A 17,592-nucleotide genomic window follows, 5' to 3' on the forward strand; every position below is an offset into this window, starting at 1 on the left:
ATCTCACAAGATTTTATTGGTTACACTTGCAGTATCGGAATGGAGTCTTTGATCCCAAGGAACTTGTTATTTTATTCTTCCCATATTTCCTGTATTTATTTATAAAGTATCAGAAAACCATTAAGCATCAATTAATTGAAAAGCTAAAAGGCATTATAAAACCACTAATGAGCTGTATTCAGGAGTATAAAATTGTAACAAAACATGTGTGTGTTCTGACTTCTGTAGAGGTATGTATAAGCAACCACCCCATCAATGGCAATAACCAAAAGAGGGGAGGATTTAAAAAAAAAACGTATTGAATATAAGGGAAAGATTAAGAATAATGAGAGGAAATGAGAAACAGCAGCTGTTGCCATTTATGTTGGGATAATCTTTATAAGAATAAAAGGTGGACAGAAGTTTTGATTGTCCTTCAAACTTCTTATCTATTTCCATAGATTTCGGCAATAATCATCCCATGACCACAGTGGGTAGTGATAGCCATTTAGTGAAATAAATCAGAGCAGTACATAAGCATCTTACTTGCTTTTGTGTTCTAGTCTCAGGAAGCAAATTGCCTGAGCATGTCACGTTATTTTTCACTCCACCTTACTTGTTCACCTCTCCACCCTCTACAGACATTCTGGGTTCTGAGGCTATTAGAGGAAGCCTAAGGCCAATAGTTCAAAACAAGTAATTTTCATCTATTAAGAAGGGGAAATGGATGAAATATAAACATTTGTTTTGCACCTTTTATTCTTTTCTCTGACTGATTCTTTGTGATAACTATGTACCCTAAACACAGTCATAGACTTAAAAGGGATCACAAGACACTCTATGCCTATAATTCATCTCATTAAAGATGCATGATTGATATATTGCCTGTATCTAAAAGCATTCAAGAAATTTAATGCAGCTCAACTGTAAGAAGCATAAACATTATTAAAATTAGGTGATGTAACTAGTAATGGTAAACCAATAATTAATTGGTATGATTATTCTTTCTCACAAGTAGATTTCTATATTCAGGGTTAAAGAGGTTATATCTCTAAAATGCTACAGAAATACCCAATAGAAAAGGAAGGCATCAAGGGATGTTACAAAAAACTGTAGTTCAGTTATCTGAACTACAATGTAATAGAAATATGTTTTATTAGTATTCTAATAATATGATAAAATATAGTATTTTACATGTTAATTTATAGAATATTTTAACTTTAAAGAACCTTTACCCTCAGAATCTTCTGATTGAAATTACTTTATTAAAAACCAGAAGAATAAAATTTGCTATAAAATTAATTAAAATAGTCAAGAGAGTTTGTGGGAACAGAGACATGTCATTATAAATTATACATAGCCACCTTTAAACTCTTGAAAAATCATGTTTTAAGAGATCACTTCCCGATAATATGACTCAAGATTGATCATCATTCTCTTTTTTAAAAGAAATTATGAACGTTCTAGAGCATGTTGAGAGAATTTTAACAAGGTTTTAGTATGTAGTGCCTAATTCAGACAATGTTGAATCAGTTGCAAATGTGGTGAATTTCTGTTGTTGTTTTTGTAGGGTCAGAGAAAAGAAACTGAATGACTTCAGGAATAAAATAGCCTGAACCTGTTATTGTTCACATTAAATTCCTTTTTGTGCATCACTCAGAGCTGATATAATTCTTCTACTATTATACACAGGTTGGGAAAGAAAATGCTGCTTCCTGGTAACTCCAGGCAAGGTCCCGAATCCGGTCAAGGTAAAGTGGGCTTAATAAATTGCAGTCCACTTACAAGTTTCCCATCTTTAAAATTCTTCATGAACTTACTTCCATATCTTACCTGGCCTCCCTTTATTTACTTTGTAAGAAGGAGTAGATAATATACCAACTTCTTTCCCCGTTTTCTTCTCTGGCCTCTTTGCATTTGGTACGTTCCCCAGAGGCCTCCTGGAAAGACGCTGGCAGTCATTTACATACATCCTCTCTCTGTAGAGGCTGATCTTGGGAAAGACTAATTCTTTTGTCTCTACAGTACTTCCTTCATGGAAAATTCTTTCAAACTTCTTTCTTTCGTCTTCCAGCTTGGTCTTTTTGAACTTTTCTTATTTTTTGTTCCATAAATCCTATCAAAGAGCAGCCAGTCCCAAAGTTAGTTCCATATTATGGAGACTTGCTCAAAATACATATATCTTGCTTGATGCCTTGATGTTCATAATTCCAAAAGCAACTATACTGTATTTCCAAAGGTGAACTAGGATTCATATGATACTTGGTGACATTTATCCAGCAGATACAAAAAACAGTACAAGTTTTCTTATAAGCTTTGGGTTAAATGTTCAGTTCAGCCAACACATCAAAAATTTTAAAATGCACATCAGCCCCAAGACTTGTCGCTGAGGAAACAAACCACCAAACCAACTAACCACCACCACCAAAATGCTAGCATGTGGAAAAAGTTGCATAGAGAGAGAGACATATAGACAGGTAGAGATCTATCTAACATACTTATGCATATACACACTTCCCCTTTTTTTTTGTATTAAGTACTTCTCCAAAAAAATGTAAGAAATTTAGAGATTAGTGTTTTCCCTCCATTTCAGTTTTAGAGCTGGTTTGATAAGGAAACTCGTCATCCTCTATAATTATAACAAGGCCAACATATTTGCCGTCCTACAAAGTGCTTCAGCTTCAATGGCTCTATTAAAAATATTATTCAGCCATAAAAAGAAATGAAATGGAGGTATTTGTAATGAGGTGGATGGAGTTAGAGTCTGTCATACAGAGTGAAGTTAAGTCAGAAAGAGAAAAACAAATACAGTATGCTAACACATGTATATGGAATCTAAGGAAAAAAAAAAAAAAAAGGCCATGAAGAACCTAGTGGCAAGACGGGAATAAAGACACAGACCTACTAGAGAATGGACTTGAGGATATGGGGAGGGGGAGGGGTGAGATGTGACAGGGTGAGAGAGTGTCATGGACATATGTACACTACCAAATGTAAAATAGATAGCTAGTGGGAAGCAGCCGCATAGCACCGGGAGATCAGCTCGGTGCTTTGTGACCACCTAAAGGGGTGGGATGGGGAGGGTGGGAGGGAGGGAGATGCAAGAGGGAAGAGATATGGGAACATACGTATATGTATAACTGATTCACTTTGTTATAAAGCAGAAACTAACACACCATTGTAAAGCAATTATACTTCAATAAAAATGTTTAAAAATTAAAAAAATAAAAAAATAGATAACATGGTGTACTACTATAGGTAATATAGATATTAGTATAATAATGAAAAACTTAAAGATTCTTATGGAATTCAAAAGAGATAGGGACTTTTTTCTCACAAAAGGAATGCCTTGCCATTAAACTCTATCCTAAATCAAACCAAATACCTCCTGTAATATTTGCATAGTCAAATTGAACTTATTTTCCAGGCTTCATGACTATTCAGTAGAAGTATCTAGACTCCATCTCTCAGTTTTACCTCTAAAACCTTTCCTTTCAAAATGCCGCATGCGAGATTCTCATTTTGTTAAATGAAAGGATTATAGACCTATGACAGCCCTAATCTACCCTGAGCACTTCTATTGATTTCAACCTCTATTTTTTTCTTTAGCTCTCCATTTTCAGTTTTGCAATCAACTGTGAACTATAGTTGAGGAAAATGAAGACTGGAGTAAGGTATTTTAACATAACCACCTGAGAATCAGGCAGAGCCTGTGATGTCTCAGCCATTGTAATCATGGGCAAATCATGGGCATGTAATTGTGGACAAATGTCATTTTTTTAAACTTACTCTTTCTCTATCACATAAAACCTGGATTTGTTGAAAATTATGAGATTATTCAATGTGTACAGGATTGAGTTATAAGTGCCAAGAAGACTGTAAGTCTCTGGAATGGTCTTGAAACTTCACAAAATCTTCTCCTATAGAACTGAGGACTTCCAATATACATCCCTAATATATACCCCTGGGACTTTATAAGCCTAGTTGTTCTTTGTTTTAGCACACAACTCAAATTTTAACCCAGACCACCTTTGCTGAGTGGGGCATCTTGGTAGACACTAAATAAATAAATATACAAATAAATAAATAAATGCATTTACATAAATAACATTTACACGTATATGTATAAAAAACTTATTTATTTACATTATGTGGATATATATATTTTTATTATGTCACCCCATTAAAGCCCTTGTATTACTTGATCCCAGCTTCTCTCTAACATCATCACTCAATATATTTCCTCATGCACCCTATATTCCAGGCTTTTGGCCTACAGTTTATGTTTTCAAAGAAACATTATATATACTGTCTTTAGTCTTTGTATATTATACTCCCTTTGCCTGAAATATTTGTCCTTCTTTTGCCTGGTTCTTTCCAACTTTCCTTCAAGACTTACCCTGAACCCATCACCAGAATTTGTCTTACTCTGCTTCTTCTGTCCCCATCATCCTGCCCACAAATAAAAAGTTCGCCTGGTTAACGAATAGTATTTTTTATAGTTTTATTTATCTTAAAATAGAGATTCTTCAGTCTTCAAGGTCAAGTAGTCATGTTGCCTAGACAGTAATAACTACTCAAAATGTTAAATGATCAAGTAGTTGAATCAATGAATGTTCTGAAGTCAGTAGAATTTGTTGAAAAAGTAACACCTCAGTTCCTGGCAGACACTGGGAAGTTGTTCAGAAAGCCCATTTTTTATTTTCTGTTGAACATAGTCCTAGCCTATCCTGGCCCAAATTGCTGTATCAGCCCATGTGATTTATTTCAATCAGAGTTGTAGGAGTTATGCATAACACCTGTAGTCATGGCCAACTAAATATTTCCTATATGATCCTCTTCTCTCTTTCTCTTTATTCATCTGCTAGGATTTGATTCATCTCAAATCCCAGGGTAAGTTTGAGATTTTTGAAGTTTATATCTCCTTCTCCTTCCTCTTCTTCTCCTTCTCCTTCTCCTCCTTCTAATACAACAGCCTATTCTAGAATATGTGGAGCCCGTTTCCTCTCCATTCTTGTCACATTTTACTTGGGCAAGATATAAACTTTTCTTGTTACGACAGCTAGCATTATTTAGTTAATACAAACGTTATTATAGAAGCAGGATACTAAATTAAAATTCCTTAAACATGTCTCATTGTTGGTCAGGTAGTGAACTCCTAGGATATTGATGAAAAGATTGGAAAAAAGGAGATCTTTATTATGTAGTGAGGAAACAAATGTTCAAAATGGCATCTGTGATAACTTATGAGGCAGACTACATGCCTACTAAGGCTCCAGCTCTAGCAGAAGCGATTGGAAAACAGAACTTAGTAATGTATGTTGGTCGCTACTAACTGCATTTAGCAAAGTATTAAAAGAATGAAATGGCCTCAAGTTATAACTGCCTTATTTGCAAGCAGAAATGAAAGTGAAAAGAGAAGGTGCAAACATTTGAGTCCACAGTAGATTAGCTTCTAGATTCCCAAATACTAAGAATAAAATTTTAAAATATTTTGGACATCGAAATCTTTTTGACCCAGTTTTGAAAAAAATCTAAGACTAATGCCATCAGCTTGCTCTGTTAAACTGAGCAAGAATGGAGACAAGGAAACCATTAAGTAAGAAAACAAGAGACTATGGGAGGCATCTGGAACTGACTAAACAAATATTGCATTTTTGAGGGGTTGTTGTTGTCAAAGAAGCTGCAATTCTAAACTAAAAAAGAAAACCTTTGACAATTAGACTATTCTGGTCCAAAAAGGTTAGCAATAGGAAGTTGGCTGCAAAAATGATAGCCTCCAAGGAGGCGTCCTTCTCAACCTCACCTTTGTCGTGGCCACCGAAGTTGATGAATAAGTAAAATCCTTCCAGCTGGTGGAGCCAGGACAAGGAGGTCACTGAGAGCAGATCCATGGTCTAGTCAAGGCATTGCCATTGTGGTGCTGCAGGCTGCCCCCTGCCTGACCTGTGCCGTTAAGAGCTGTGTCTCTCCCGTTTGTTTCTTTTGTGGATTAGAGTTGTCGTTCTGGTTGTGATGCATCTTCTCTATTATATATTTGTTTTTAGATAAATTGTCTTTTTAATTTACAGATCCCCTTAGCTCAAAGAGCAACATGTAGATTTGAGCCAGTGGCTAAATGGGGTTTGGGAGAGGGGGTGAGTGCGATATGTGTTAGTGCAAAAAAAAGATAAACAGCTACTTGGTGAACAGAAGGGCAGAGTACGACAGAAAATGGCTGGAAGTTTTCATGTCCTTATTTTTTGGACACACAACTACATCTTATTTTTCATTCTTTTTTTCATATGTCCTTATGTCTACATTCTGGCAAATATCTGGCAAATAAATTATGAGTAGGTGGCATATTCCACTTTTAGCTAAAACACCTTCTCCCACACATGCATACAAAATAAAATATAATAAAGTAAAATAAAATAAAATAGTAAGATAAAAAATTTCCGTGCAGTCCTCTACTTATTTTTTCCTGTAACTTGACTGGCGCTAACCCTCAGAGTCACGTGGAAACCACTGACATGTGAAGATGGCAGCTCCGTGTCAGCTTGGGTCTCCGAGTGGACAGGCTTGAAGAAATGCCTCCTTCACATGTCCCAGTGACCTCCCCCAGCACATGCTGGATAGGACCTTACCTGAGCAATAGAGAGACTTTTATTATGTTAATCACTGAGGTTTGGGGGTTATCTGTTTCAACAAATAGCATTATTTTAATTAACAGAGTAACTTTCAATTAAATCCCAAATTTAGCATGTTACTTTGATAGAATAGCTCAGTAAAAATATATAATCTCTCAAATACCATTTAGTGTCCTTCTAAAGATGATTTTATTTTCATGCATTTCAGTCCTCTTTATACTTAAAATGCATATACATTTCTCAACTACAAAATGTGCCCGTCTTTCCTGCTGATCTGACCTGGGGATCACACTTCTGCTAGTCTCTCCTTCTAGCTGCTACATCAGTGTATTTACCCTAGGGCAGCTTTCCTATAACGCTTTTTGGGTCTAAAAGAAGAATTTCTATTTTTCCTGTTTTGAAAATGATAACCCTGATTAATTCATTTCAGTTTCTCATATTCCCTGTGAATCATCAAGGAGGTGGCTAAAAATAATCTATATATCTAAATAAACTACATTAACATTTTCAAAATATTTTCATATAGAATATTTTATTTGATATGCACATGAAATCCTGTGTCAGAGGCGAGGCCACTGCTATTAGTCTCATTTTACTAATAAAGTGAAAGCCTGGGAGTTGTTGAGTTGTAGGTCATCCAGCTGGTGTCTGGCTGACTCTGGTCTTCAGATTCCTAGTTCGGGGCACTTTTAACCTCAGCAAAGTGCCATCAGTTTGTAATCTACCACAGCAATCACTGCCGGTTTCTTTTCTTGTTCTCTTTTTTAAATTCATTCCTGAGGTCAGAGAAAGTATACTATATCTGTGTACTTTTTAGCACCCACCATAGTTTGTCAAACATCACAGACCCCGCTTTTAAAAAGAGTTGATTGGGTAATTATTTCTAAGCTTCATCTCAGTTATTTATTTATTCATTCATTCTTTCTTTCATTTTTCTGTGAGGAGTTACTCTTGACCTTCCTGACCATTCACAGCTATCTTCTCTCTGGGGAGTTTATTTCCACATACAATGCTTTATAAATGAAAATTTTTATCAGTTTATTATTCCTATCTGTTATTATTACCAAATACTTGGAAACAGCATTGAAGGGGAGGAAGTTACACTTTAATATGATTTGTATAATTGTGTATCCGTAGCCTTTGAATAAAACTTGCAAGAATAATGTGGAAATTTTTCCTACACTTGATGACTTAATGCAAATATCTAGAAAAGTAAGCAAGCTAATATCAGCCTTTATAACTATTATGGAAAGACATGTATATTATTAGATAATTTGTTATTTCTTGTCATTCTATTGCTTACTAATTAGTTGTTGATCATATCTTGTAAAAACGTAAACATGTCTTGTCTGTGTATCATGTGTCTGGGTTTATGTGTTTAGGGGGAGGAGGGGGTCATACTGCCACCCTCACGGGATTGATTGACAGATGAAATGAGAACCACATGAGAAAAGGATGTTACAAACAATACAGTGATCTCATGTTGTCACTGAATAGTTTTCAGATACACAAAGAAAAGTGTTTTAGTTAAATTTTCAGAATCATTAGAAGGGGAAGAGAAAACAATAAAAAATAATGATATCATAGTTAGAAGATTGGATTAGGGGAGTCACATTGGAGGAGAGAGCGTTAGTGCAGGGATCCCCAACCTCAGGCAGCTGAAGGATGCCGGTCCGCGGCCTGTTAGGGACCGGGCCTCACAGCAGGAGGTGAGCGGTGGGAGAGCGAGTGAAGCTTCGTCTGCCACCCCCCATCACTCCCCATCGCTCCCCATCGCTCCCCATCGCTGGCGTCACAGCCTGAGCCATCCCCACCCAGTCCGTGGAAGAGCTGCCTTCCCCGAAACCGGCCCCTGGTGCCAGAATGGTTGGGGACCGCTGGGTTAGTGGGAGACTTCTCTGCTCACCGCCACCAAGGCTTGCTTTGAACAACCTGGTGCTGTGGACGCTTGTGTTATTGGGTCATGCCGCAAGCTTTAGGCCAAATGGGATATGAGCTGCTCTTTTTAATGGACTCTTAAGACTTGTGAGGATCTCGTGAAAGTCGGGCCACATGATTTTCCCCAGGGAAGCCAGACAGGGAAGCTGTTAGTCCATCTGAAATAAGTGGTTCCAGTGTAACCTTGTAGCCAGGGATCTACCTCTAGGCCAGAGAAAGTCCCAGAACGGAGCAAAGTGTTCTCAGGCAGAATAAATGCTGCCAGTGGGGTAGCGGACCCCCTCCCTTCTCTTCAGTCGCTCCTAACCCATGCGCCTGAGAGAGAACTGCTGTCTGCAGATTCCCCTAGCTCATCCCTTAGTCTCATAACCCCGAGTGATCTGGAATTGCCTCCTTCACTTCTCACCACAGCCCTGTGATTCCTGTACTGTTGGCCTCCTCTTTCAGGCAGGCAAGTTGAGTTTAAAGTCGTAGCTGCTTTCAAGAAAAGGTAACAGCAAAGCTAATAATGGGAGGAGGTGAATTTGAATAGAGTTCTGTGTGGCGCCCCGAGTTACTCTGTTCACTGCATGCTTTTCCCTAACGACATCGCATATAAACGCTTTTCAGAGAAGGAAACTGAAACTTGGAGGGATTAACTTCTGAGCACTGGCATGGCCTGTACCTGGCTTCCCAGGTCGTGGACCTTTCTCTTCAGTTTCTAAACCTGACGCTCTTTCCACTGTACCACTCTCTGCTTTAAATTGACATTTTAATAAGAAAAAAGGGTAATTATGTGGAGCGACAGAGGTTAACTAAACTTATTGTGGTGATGATTTGGCAGTATATACATATACCAAATCATCGTGTTGTACACCTTAAATTAATACAACGTTATATGTCAATTATAACTCAATAAAACTGGAAACAAATTTTAAATAAAAAATTCAGTAATTGTCATTTTACATCAAGTTGACATGAGAATTGGTAATGTTCCCAGTGTTATTTTGCTTGTGTATTATTGTAGACACTAGAAATTCTGGATCTAAGCCTTAGTTATAATATAAGCCTTTAAAAATATTTTAACTTCTATGACTAGGATTTTGGGTTTGATGTTTAAAAAAATCTGCAGTGTTATCCGTATAATTTTTTATCCAAAACATAGGAAACCTCATCAGTTTGATCCTTTTAAGTCTGTTTTTAAGTCAAAGTGTCAGTTAGTGGAAGTACATATAATAGAGTTCTCCTGTCATATTTTTCAAATGATTTTTCATGTCAACAAACCGTGTATTAATTCTTTGTGCTGTTTAAAATAGTAGCATGAAAATATTTCTAGCTTTATCTTATGGCAAAGTGCCATAACATGGGCTTATTCCTGAGTAGCCATATGGCAATGGTACTGCCATCTGCTTCTCCTGATATTCCTTTTCCTGGCAAACCTCGGACGCATATGGGTGCTTTGTGTCTCTCTGTGTACATCACTAGGAGAGGCAAAATCAATACCTACACTTTTCCCTGGAAACAACTTTTTGTAATTACTCAGAACATGAAGACAGTTTTCTTTTCTGTTTACCGTCTTCTTCCTCTAGTTTTCACACACCTGCCTTGTAATAGAAGCAGAAACAATTTGATTTCAGGAATATGTGGAAGCTGTCAGGGCAAGCTGTCGGGTGTGAGGCATCACGATCTCCTCAAAGGACTGATGGCCTGTGCTTTGTGGAGTTGAAACTTCATCACTCAGGAGATAAAATGATCCATCCTTTTACATGTTGACAGGATGGCAATTTGGTGTCAATTTGGAGAGTCACATATTCAGACAGTAAGGCATATACAGTCTATGAACGGGCCTCGTATTTCCAGTGACAGGCATTTTCAGTAATGCCTAGAATATTTGATAAGGGCTGTTTAGAATAATTTTAAGCAACTATGTCAATTTTTTGGGTGACACGTTCTTACGCTTTAGTGGAAATATGGTAATGGCCCATTTGCCATTCTTTAATGTTTGCCTTCAAACTAAATAATTTTATTTATATTATTAAAATATTTAAATGCATCTATGTATGTCTTTTTTTTAACTGTAGTATATTTCAATTCAATTTGAAATCTGTTTTGGGGTAAGTGAACTTTTTTTAAAACTTAAAAAGATCTCTTTCATATGAAACAATAAATATGAAAAAAATCACAGCCATATTGGGAATAATTAAGTGAATGGCTGTAACTCATACAGGAAACTCAATGTTTACAAAAGAACTGACCCATAGGCTTGCTTTGTGAAGATCTGTATTAGGCCAAATTAATGTTTTAGCAAACACAATTATGAGCGACATGATATTCACAAAGGAAGTTTTTCCAGAGTACAAAGCCCATCTTTTGGCTTCTGCACCTGTCCCTGAGGCTGGTGTAAGCTGTCACGGTACTTGAGAAGTCAGCACAGGTTCCTTGGCAAGAGCCTCTACCAAAGCTTCTACCTATTGTTTTGTTACCGCTGCCCCAACTACAGGAGCTTCAAAAAACTGAACAGCTGTAAAACGAGCAAATTTCTAAAGAAGACAGACTCTAAATTTGAGAGAACAATAATTTGCAATCAGCAAGATTTAAGATAATATACCTACATATTTTAAAGTATGACTAATCTGAAAGATGACCATTTTGAAGAAAGTGAGTGGGTGGTGATAGAAATCAGAAGTTACAAGGACAAAGGACAAAATTTGCATTTTATGTTCTTCCAAGGAAGTGAAATCTGTGTCTAAGAATTTAAAAGAGGAGTAGAAATGCTTAGTGTGCTTTCAGACAACTAAAAATATTAGTTTATCCTGTTTAGCTTGCCTAGAAACAACAGTGGAAAGCACCTAATAAATGTGTATTTTACTATTTTATTTGATTTTATTCTGGGCTTTTCTAAATTAAGGCTTCCTACGTGCTACCAGGTGAGAAAATTGTACTGGTAATACTGTGTTACAGAAAGCACTATGGTGATACGAGAAGTGAGTCTCTAAATTCAGTTTCACTGAGGAACTTTGATGTTTAGTTTTTATAGATGGATAGATTCTAAATTTCTGCTTAAAAAATTTACTAAAAATTTTTCAGTAAAAATAAGTTCCATGGTAACCTATTTTCTAATGAAATTTTTGAAAAAAAGAGGCAAACATGTTCCTTCGTAAAGAACACAGGCTAGTATACAGGTGACATAATAGCAGGCTGGAGAGTATAAGGAGGTAGAAGGCACAGAAAGTCATTTCAGCTGCCACAGCCTCAGATCCTGCGAAACCTGACCGCCAGTCAGGATGCAGCAAAGATCCAGAGGTCACAGGAGTCCACGATTTTACTAGATGGTTGCAGAAGGGCACAGTTTCCTGTGGTCCTCCTGTAGCTCCAAGGAAGGATTCAACATGAACTAGGCCAGGGGAACAGAACACAGAGACATGTCTGTGCTTCAGCAAAGAATAAGCTCATAATGTATTTTGACTTGAGAGTCCTAAATGTTGACCACCAGAAGCTTGAAGTCGTAAAGGCCACAGCTCCGAGGCCTCGCCTTGTTCCTCCTCCACTGAAGCTCTGAACCCTGGTGCACCTCTGTGAGAAAACAAGACGCAGAGGAACTGCAGGGCTCTCCCATTAGCCCTCTCATCTAATGGACCCTTTGCTCCGCTCATTTGTTCCATAGTTATGCGAAGAGAAAGCAACCTTGAATTTTGTTGAAATGAAATTCTGGCTCATCTTGGAGTATTGACTAGCCCTTCGTGTTCTGGCCCTGATCAGCGATCCAAGAAGATTTAAAGTACCTACCCATCACTGCTCCTTACTGAGAAAAGTGGCTGAAGTAGCTTTATACACACAACCACCATGCGTTTATCAACCTAGTCACAATCAATGGATCACATGGTTTAAGGAATGCAGATTTTGGCATAAAAATCATGCAGCCACTTTTCTCAGAAGGGAACCATGACCAGCAGGCATTTTAGGAGGTTTATAGCTGCCTTATAAACCTGGGCTGCCTGAAAAAGGTGCTCTTACATATCACAATTTAATATTAAAATCTGTTTCTTCATATAAAAAAGGCCGTAGTTTTCTAGGCGCAGTCAGCTGGAGGGCCATCCTTAAGAAATTGTGGAATCAAAAGTCTGGTTAAGAATTGTCTATAAAATGAAAATAGTCTCATTTATCTTCATTACCTTATCTTTCATTCTGTTCATCAGAAGCAATCCTTCTCTTTAGTGTGTCTTTCCTTCCTGTACTAGGATATCAGAAGTGAGGGCTTTCTCTCCATTTATTTCTTCCTAAATTATGCTCAGAGGATTGAGGATATACTTACTGCATGCATATTTGGGAAGTTAATTTAAATAAATGAAAACTTCTTTCAGGTGGGTATCAGTGACCAGGGCAACTCACTTGATATTTTTAATAAAATATACTTAATGTTTAGATTTAAACATACACATAAGGAGTAGGGCAAAAACATTTTTCTTTATCCAAGTAAAGCAAACAAATCATTATCCCATGGAAAATTTCCTCACATATCTATACTTGTTTTCCTGATCCATCATCACCTCTCACCCACCTCTCCCAATAGACACAGGTATGTGCTCACTCAGAGGTTTTCTGCTTCTTTGGTGTCTAGTTCATACTGAGTCCTTCATGGGAACTACAGGAGCACCACAGCTAGCAATGCCCTGCTTTAACCATCTACTAATAGCATGCACTACCGTGACCACTGGATTTTTGTTGCATCCTGAACAAATCACACTCTCAGGTAAAACCTGAACTAATATGAAAATCATGAATTTTTAGTACAGTCAATATTCCAGTAGAAGCAATCTGCCTTGGTTTACCCGTCAAATTGCTGGTAACCGTATTGCTCACACTACTCTTCCTGACAGAACTATAAGAGGGAGAATGATGATTTCCCTCTGTAGAATTCAGCCGATTTGTAGGTGGACAACTGTCGTTTTTGATTGCCCATTGTCCATTCCTTTTTCTCTTTGAACAGCTCCTTGATTTTCCAGTGATTCAGTGCAGACCGTTTCCATTTAGCGGCTCCAGATATGTCAAGTAACTCAGGTCTATTTGATGAGATACTACATCATTCTGACCAAAATTCCTAATTAAGGGTCAAGTCAGGCCAATCAGAGCCATTAAACATCTCTTGTCACTGTTGGTCAAGGATAATTTTTTTTTTTCCCCTGCTGTGGTTGTAAAGCTGAAAGAAAATTACCTAGAGTTACTGGCATTTTCTTTGCCATTGACTGCAAAGAGTTTGAAATCCAGAGAAAGTGTAACAGAGAAACATTGTTTGAACACTTGAATCTGACCATATCTTAAGTCAACTCTACCTGTGGGTTTATATTATATATACCAATAGAGTCTCTTTTTAATTTAAGTCATCTGAGTTGAATGTTTAGCTAATACCATTCTTACTATCAGCAACTAAATATCAATACAATTCACAAGCCTGAGTATCACTATGAATTTATACAGTTTCATCACCTGTTAGGTTTAAATGACCTTAACTGCATATGTGCTCTCCTCAGTATAAAGTAGAGATTTCCAAGTGGACATTTCTGGAGAGGGCAAAAGGATGACCAAGATGACACTGCCTACCTACTATATCCCCTACTGGTGAATGATGAAATAAATAAATAGTTTTGGATATTGTCTATCTAACAAGTATAGGAGATTATAAGAGATATAAGGGTCAATATGAAACATCAACTTAAATCAACTTAAACATCAACTTAAATAGCTTAAATTGTTTTGGATTGACAACCGTAATACATTGTTTCAGAGAGTATAATGATGCACTACATGGGGATTTTCGCTATGTATATACATGTTGAAATCATATTAAGATTGACATTTTTTGAGGGCCCAAATATGAAAATTTTAATAAAATATTTCTACCTCATTTGCACTTACATAAGCCTGGTGTTTTTTACCACAAAAAATTATTTCTGACACCTGTTGATGCTGTGGTATATCAATAGTCCATTACTTATATTGCTCAGTAGCATTCCACTATATGGATATACCATAATTCTTTTAATCTATTCACCTGTTGAGGGATCGTCGAGTCACTTCCAGTTTTTTGTCTGTTAAAAATTAAGCTGATATGTACAATTTTGTATAAGTTTTTGTATGGACATATACTTTCTTTTTTTTTCCTGAGTAAATACCAAGGAGTGAAATTGCTGGATCCTACGGGAGATAAATATTGAACTTTTTCAGATAAACTGCAAAATTGTTCTTCAAAATGGGGATACCATGTTATACTCTCAACAGGAGAAGGTGATAGTTCCAGTTCTTCCACATCCTCCCTGACTCGTGGTGTGTCCAGTGGTTTGAACGTTAGCCGTTCTGAGATGCGTGCAGTGATTTGTGGCTGGGGCATAATTTATGTTTCCCTAGTGGTTCGTGATGGTGAGCATCCATAACACAGTTTGCTGCCATGTTATTTTCCTCGTTGAAGTTGCTGTTCAGATAATGTGCTCCTTCTAAAAATTGGATTGTTCGTTTTCTTATTGACTTTTGAGAGTTCTTTATATATTTCGGATGCAGGTTTTTTAATAAGGTGTATGATTTATTAATGCTTTCTCCCAGTCTGTGGCTTGTCTTTTCTTTCTCTTAATGATGTTTTTTTGAAGAACAGAAATTTTTAATTATGATGAAATCCAGTTTATCACTTTGTTCATTTTATGGATCATACTTTGGTATCCTCTATCAAAATAATTATGCTGATAGAGAGAAGTCAAACAAAAAAGAGTATATACTATATATATACATCATAATTACATATATATTATATCATATATATTTATATATACATAATATAATATTTTATATATTTTTTAAAAACTCTAGAATATTTAAATTTATCTGTAATGACAGAAAGTGGATCAGTGGTTGCCTGGGGGATAGAATTACAAAAGGGATGTGAGGAAACGTTGAGAGCATTGGACATGCTCACTATCTTGATTGTGGTAGTGATTTTTAGTGTATATTTATGACACAACTTACAAGGTTGTAAGTTTAAGTATGGGTACTAGATTGTATGTCAGTTATATCTCAGTAAAGCTGATAAAAACATATATATTGGATGGAAACATAAGTGAATGCTAGGAGCTCAAATCAAATTGAATAAAACATGATTTATTTTTGTTAGCACTGTGGCTTGAATAGCTTTTGAACTGTTCTGGGAACTGATTCTTAAATATGGAAAAAAATCGGGCACTCATTCGTCATCACAGAAGGATTCAAAGGGTAATGAGATATATGGATATGTCAGTTTGCACTTTCCAGTATATGGTAAAGTCCAGCCTTTATTTTCTGTGTTAACTACAGAGATAGCCCTGACCCTGTCTGGTAATAATCATAGTTACAATATTCCGTTACTGAATCCTCTAATTTTCCCCCAGGTGACTTATTATTACACGGAATTACTGTTAAATTCTGTTTCTGCAGCTTACAGTCCAGGTAGAATGCAGATTGTTTATTTTCCACAAGACTAGCCTTGGAATAACTCCTGGTCATAGTGTTCTGACAGCCTATTTAGGGAAAGAAAAAAGGTAGAAAAAAAATCTGTAAGTAGTGAAGGTCAGAATGTATGGCAATGAAAACTGTAATTAATTTTCTTTTATTTAGAAAAAGAAATAGTGATAATACAATCAAAATGTGCTTAGTTCCAGGATAATTAGGCTTAGAAAAGATTATCACTTCTTTAACAACAAATGCAGTTGCCTTGGGCATATCAGTGGAAAAAAACATGGGCAGTAAAGGCATATAAATCCCAGCTCCATTGCTTACTAGCTGAGAGACTTCACACAAGGCATTTAACCGTGGGTAGCAGATTCCTAACCTAATTTATTTGTTTAAAAAATAGGGAGAAAACATTGATTCTTCTCTTCTTCTACCAGCATTAAAGCTATCAATTGTTTACTCACTGTGAAATGAAATTTAAAAAAAATTACAAGCCATTTAAAAGCAATGCTTAACAGTAGAAGTGTACTATTTAGGAGTAAGACAAAATTTTGGTGAAGACTTGAAACAAAATTTGCAACAGTGACGAGCACACATATTCACTGAAATTTGCTAGGAATAAGGGGAGAAGATTCCTCTAGGTTTTACTAGGACAAGCACCGATCCTGTCCTTCGCAATACAACAAGGATCACAAAAGTATTAGTTTTTCTGCAAATTTCCTCTGTGCTCTTTTACCCAAAAAAACCCTTTTCAGGAAGCAAATACATCTATCCCAGGCAGATAACATCTTAAAAGTCTTACTATGCCCTTCAGTTTTCACATTTAAACACTGTCCTTCTATTCTTTCCTGAAACTATTCTTCACCAAGAAAACAGCTTTTCTCAGGGCTGGGGTCAACTTCCTGTAGGTGTGATATCAAATACACTAAAGATAAATTTATACACATGTAATCCCTCCATGCAAATGTGTTGCTTTTTAATTGCAGTTAAAAAACAAACAAGCAAAAAAAACAGGTAACATAAAATTTACCACCTTAACCATTTTGAAGTCTTCGGTTCAGTAGTATAAAGTGTATTTGCATTCTTGCACAACAATTCTCTAGAACCTTTTTTGCAAAATTGGAACTCTGCACCCATTAAACAACAACTTCTCATTTCCCCCTTCCCCAAGTGCCTTGCAACCTCCATTCGACTTTCTGTTTCTAGGAGTTTGACTACGTTAGATATCTCACATGAGTGGAATTATATGGTATTGACTTTTTGTTACTAGCATATTTTATTTAACGTAACATCCTTAAGGTACATCCACATTGTAGCATATGACAGAATTTCCTTCTTTACTACAGCTGAATAATATTTCATTGTATGTATATACCACATTTTATTATGCCCATTCATCTGTCTACGAACATTTTGTGTTGCTTTGTGGGATAATGCTTCAGTGAGCATGAGTATGCCAATGTCTCTTCAAGGTCCTGCTTTCAGTTTTTTTGGACATGACCCAGAAGTTAGGTTGCTGGATGATAGAATAATTCTATTTTTAACTTTTTGAGGAACCACCATACTGTTTTCCATAGCAGCTGCACCGTTTTACATC

The 17,592-nt window shown here is 36.6% G+C and overlaps 1 long non-coding RNA gene across 1 annotated transcript in view; it reads left to right on the forward strand.

Moving 5' to 3' along the window:
- The first annotated feature begins 1,673 nt into the window (after positions 1–1,673).
- LOC132356622 (uncharacterized) overlaps positions 1,674–17,592 on the forward strand; it is a 356,023-nt gene continuing 340,104 nt past the window's right edge. The window contains exon 1 of the long non-coding RNA XR_009499931.1: positions 1,674–1,730. This is a non-coding gene — a long non-coding RNA (uncharacterized LOC132356622). The remainder of the gene's footprint in view (positions 1,731–17,592) is intronic.

This window comes from Balaenoptera ricei, chromosome 21, assembly GCF_028023285.1.
Source record: "Balaenoptera ricei isolate mBalRic1 chromosome 21, mBalRic1.hap2, whole genome shotgun sequence".
NCBI lineage: Eukaryota > Metazoa > Chordata > Mammalia > Artiodactyla > Balaenopteridae > Balaenoptera > Balaenoptera ricei.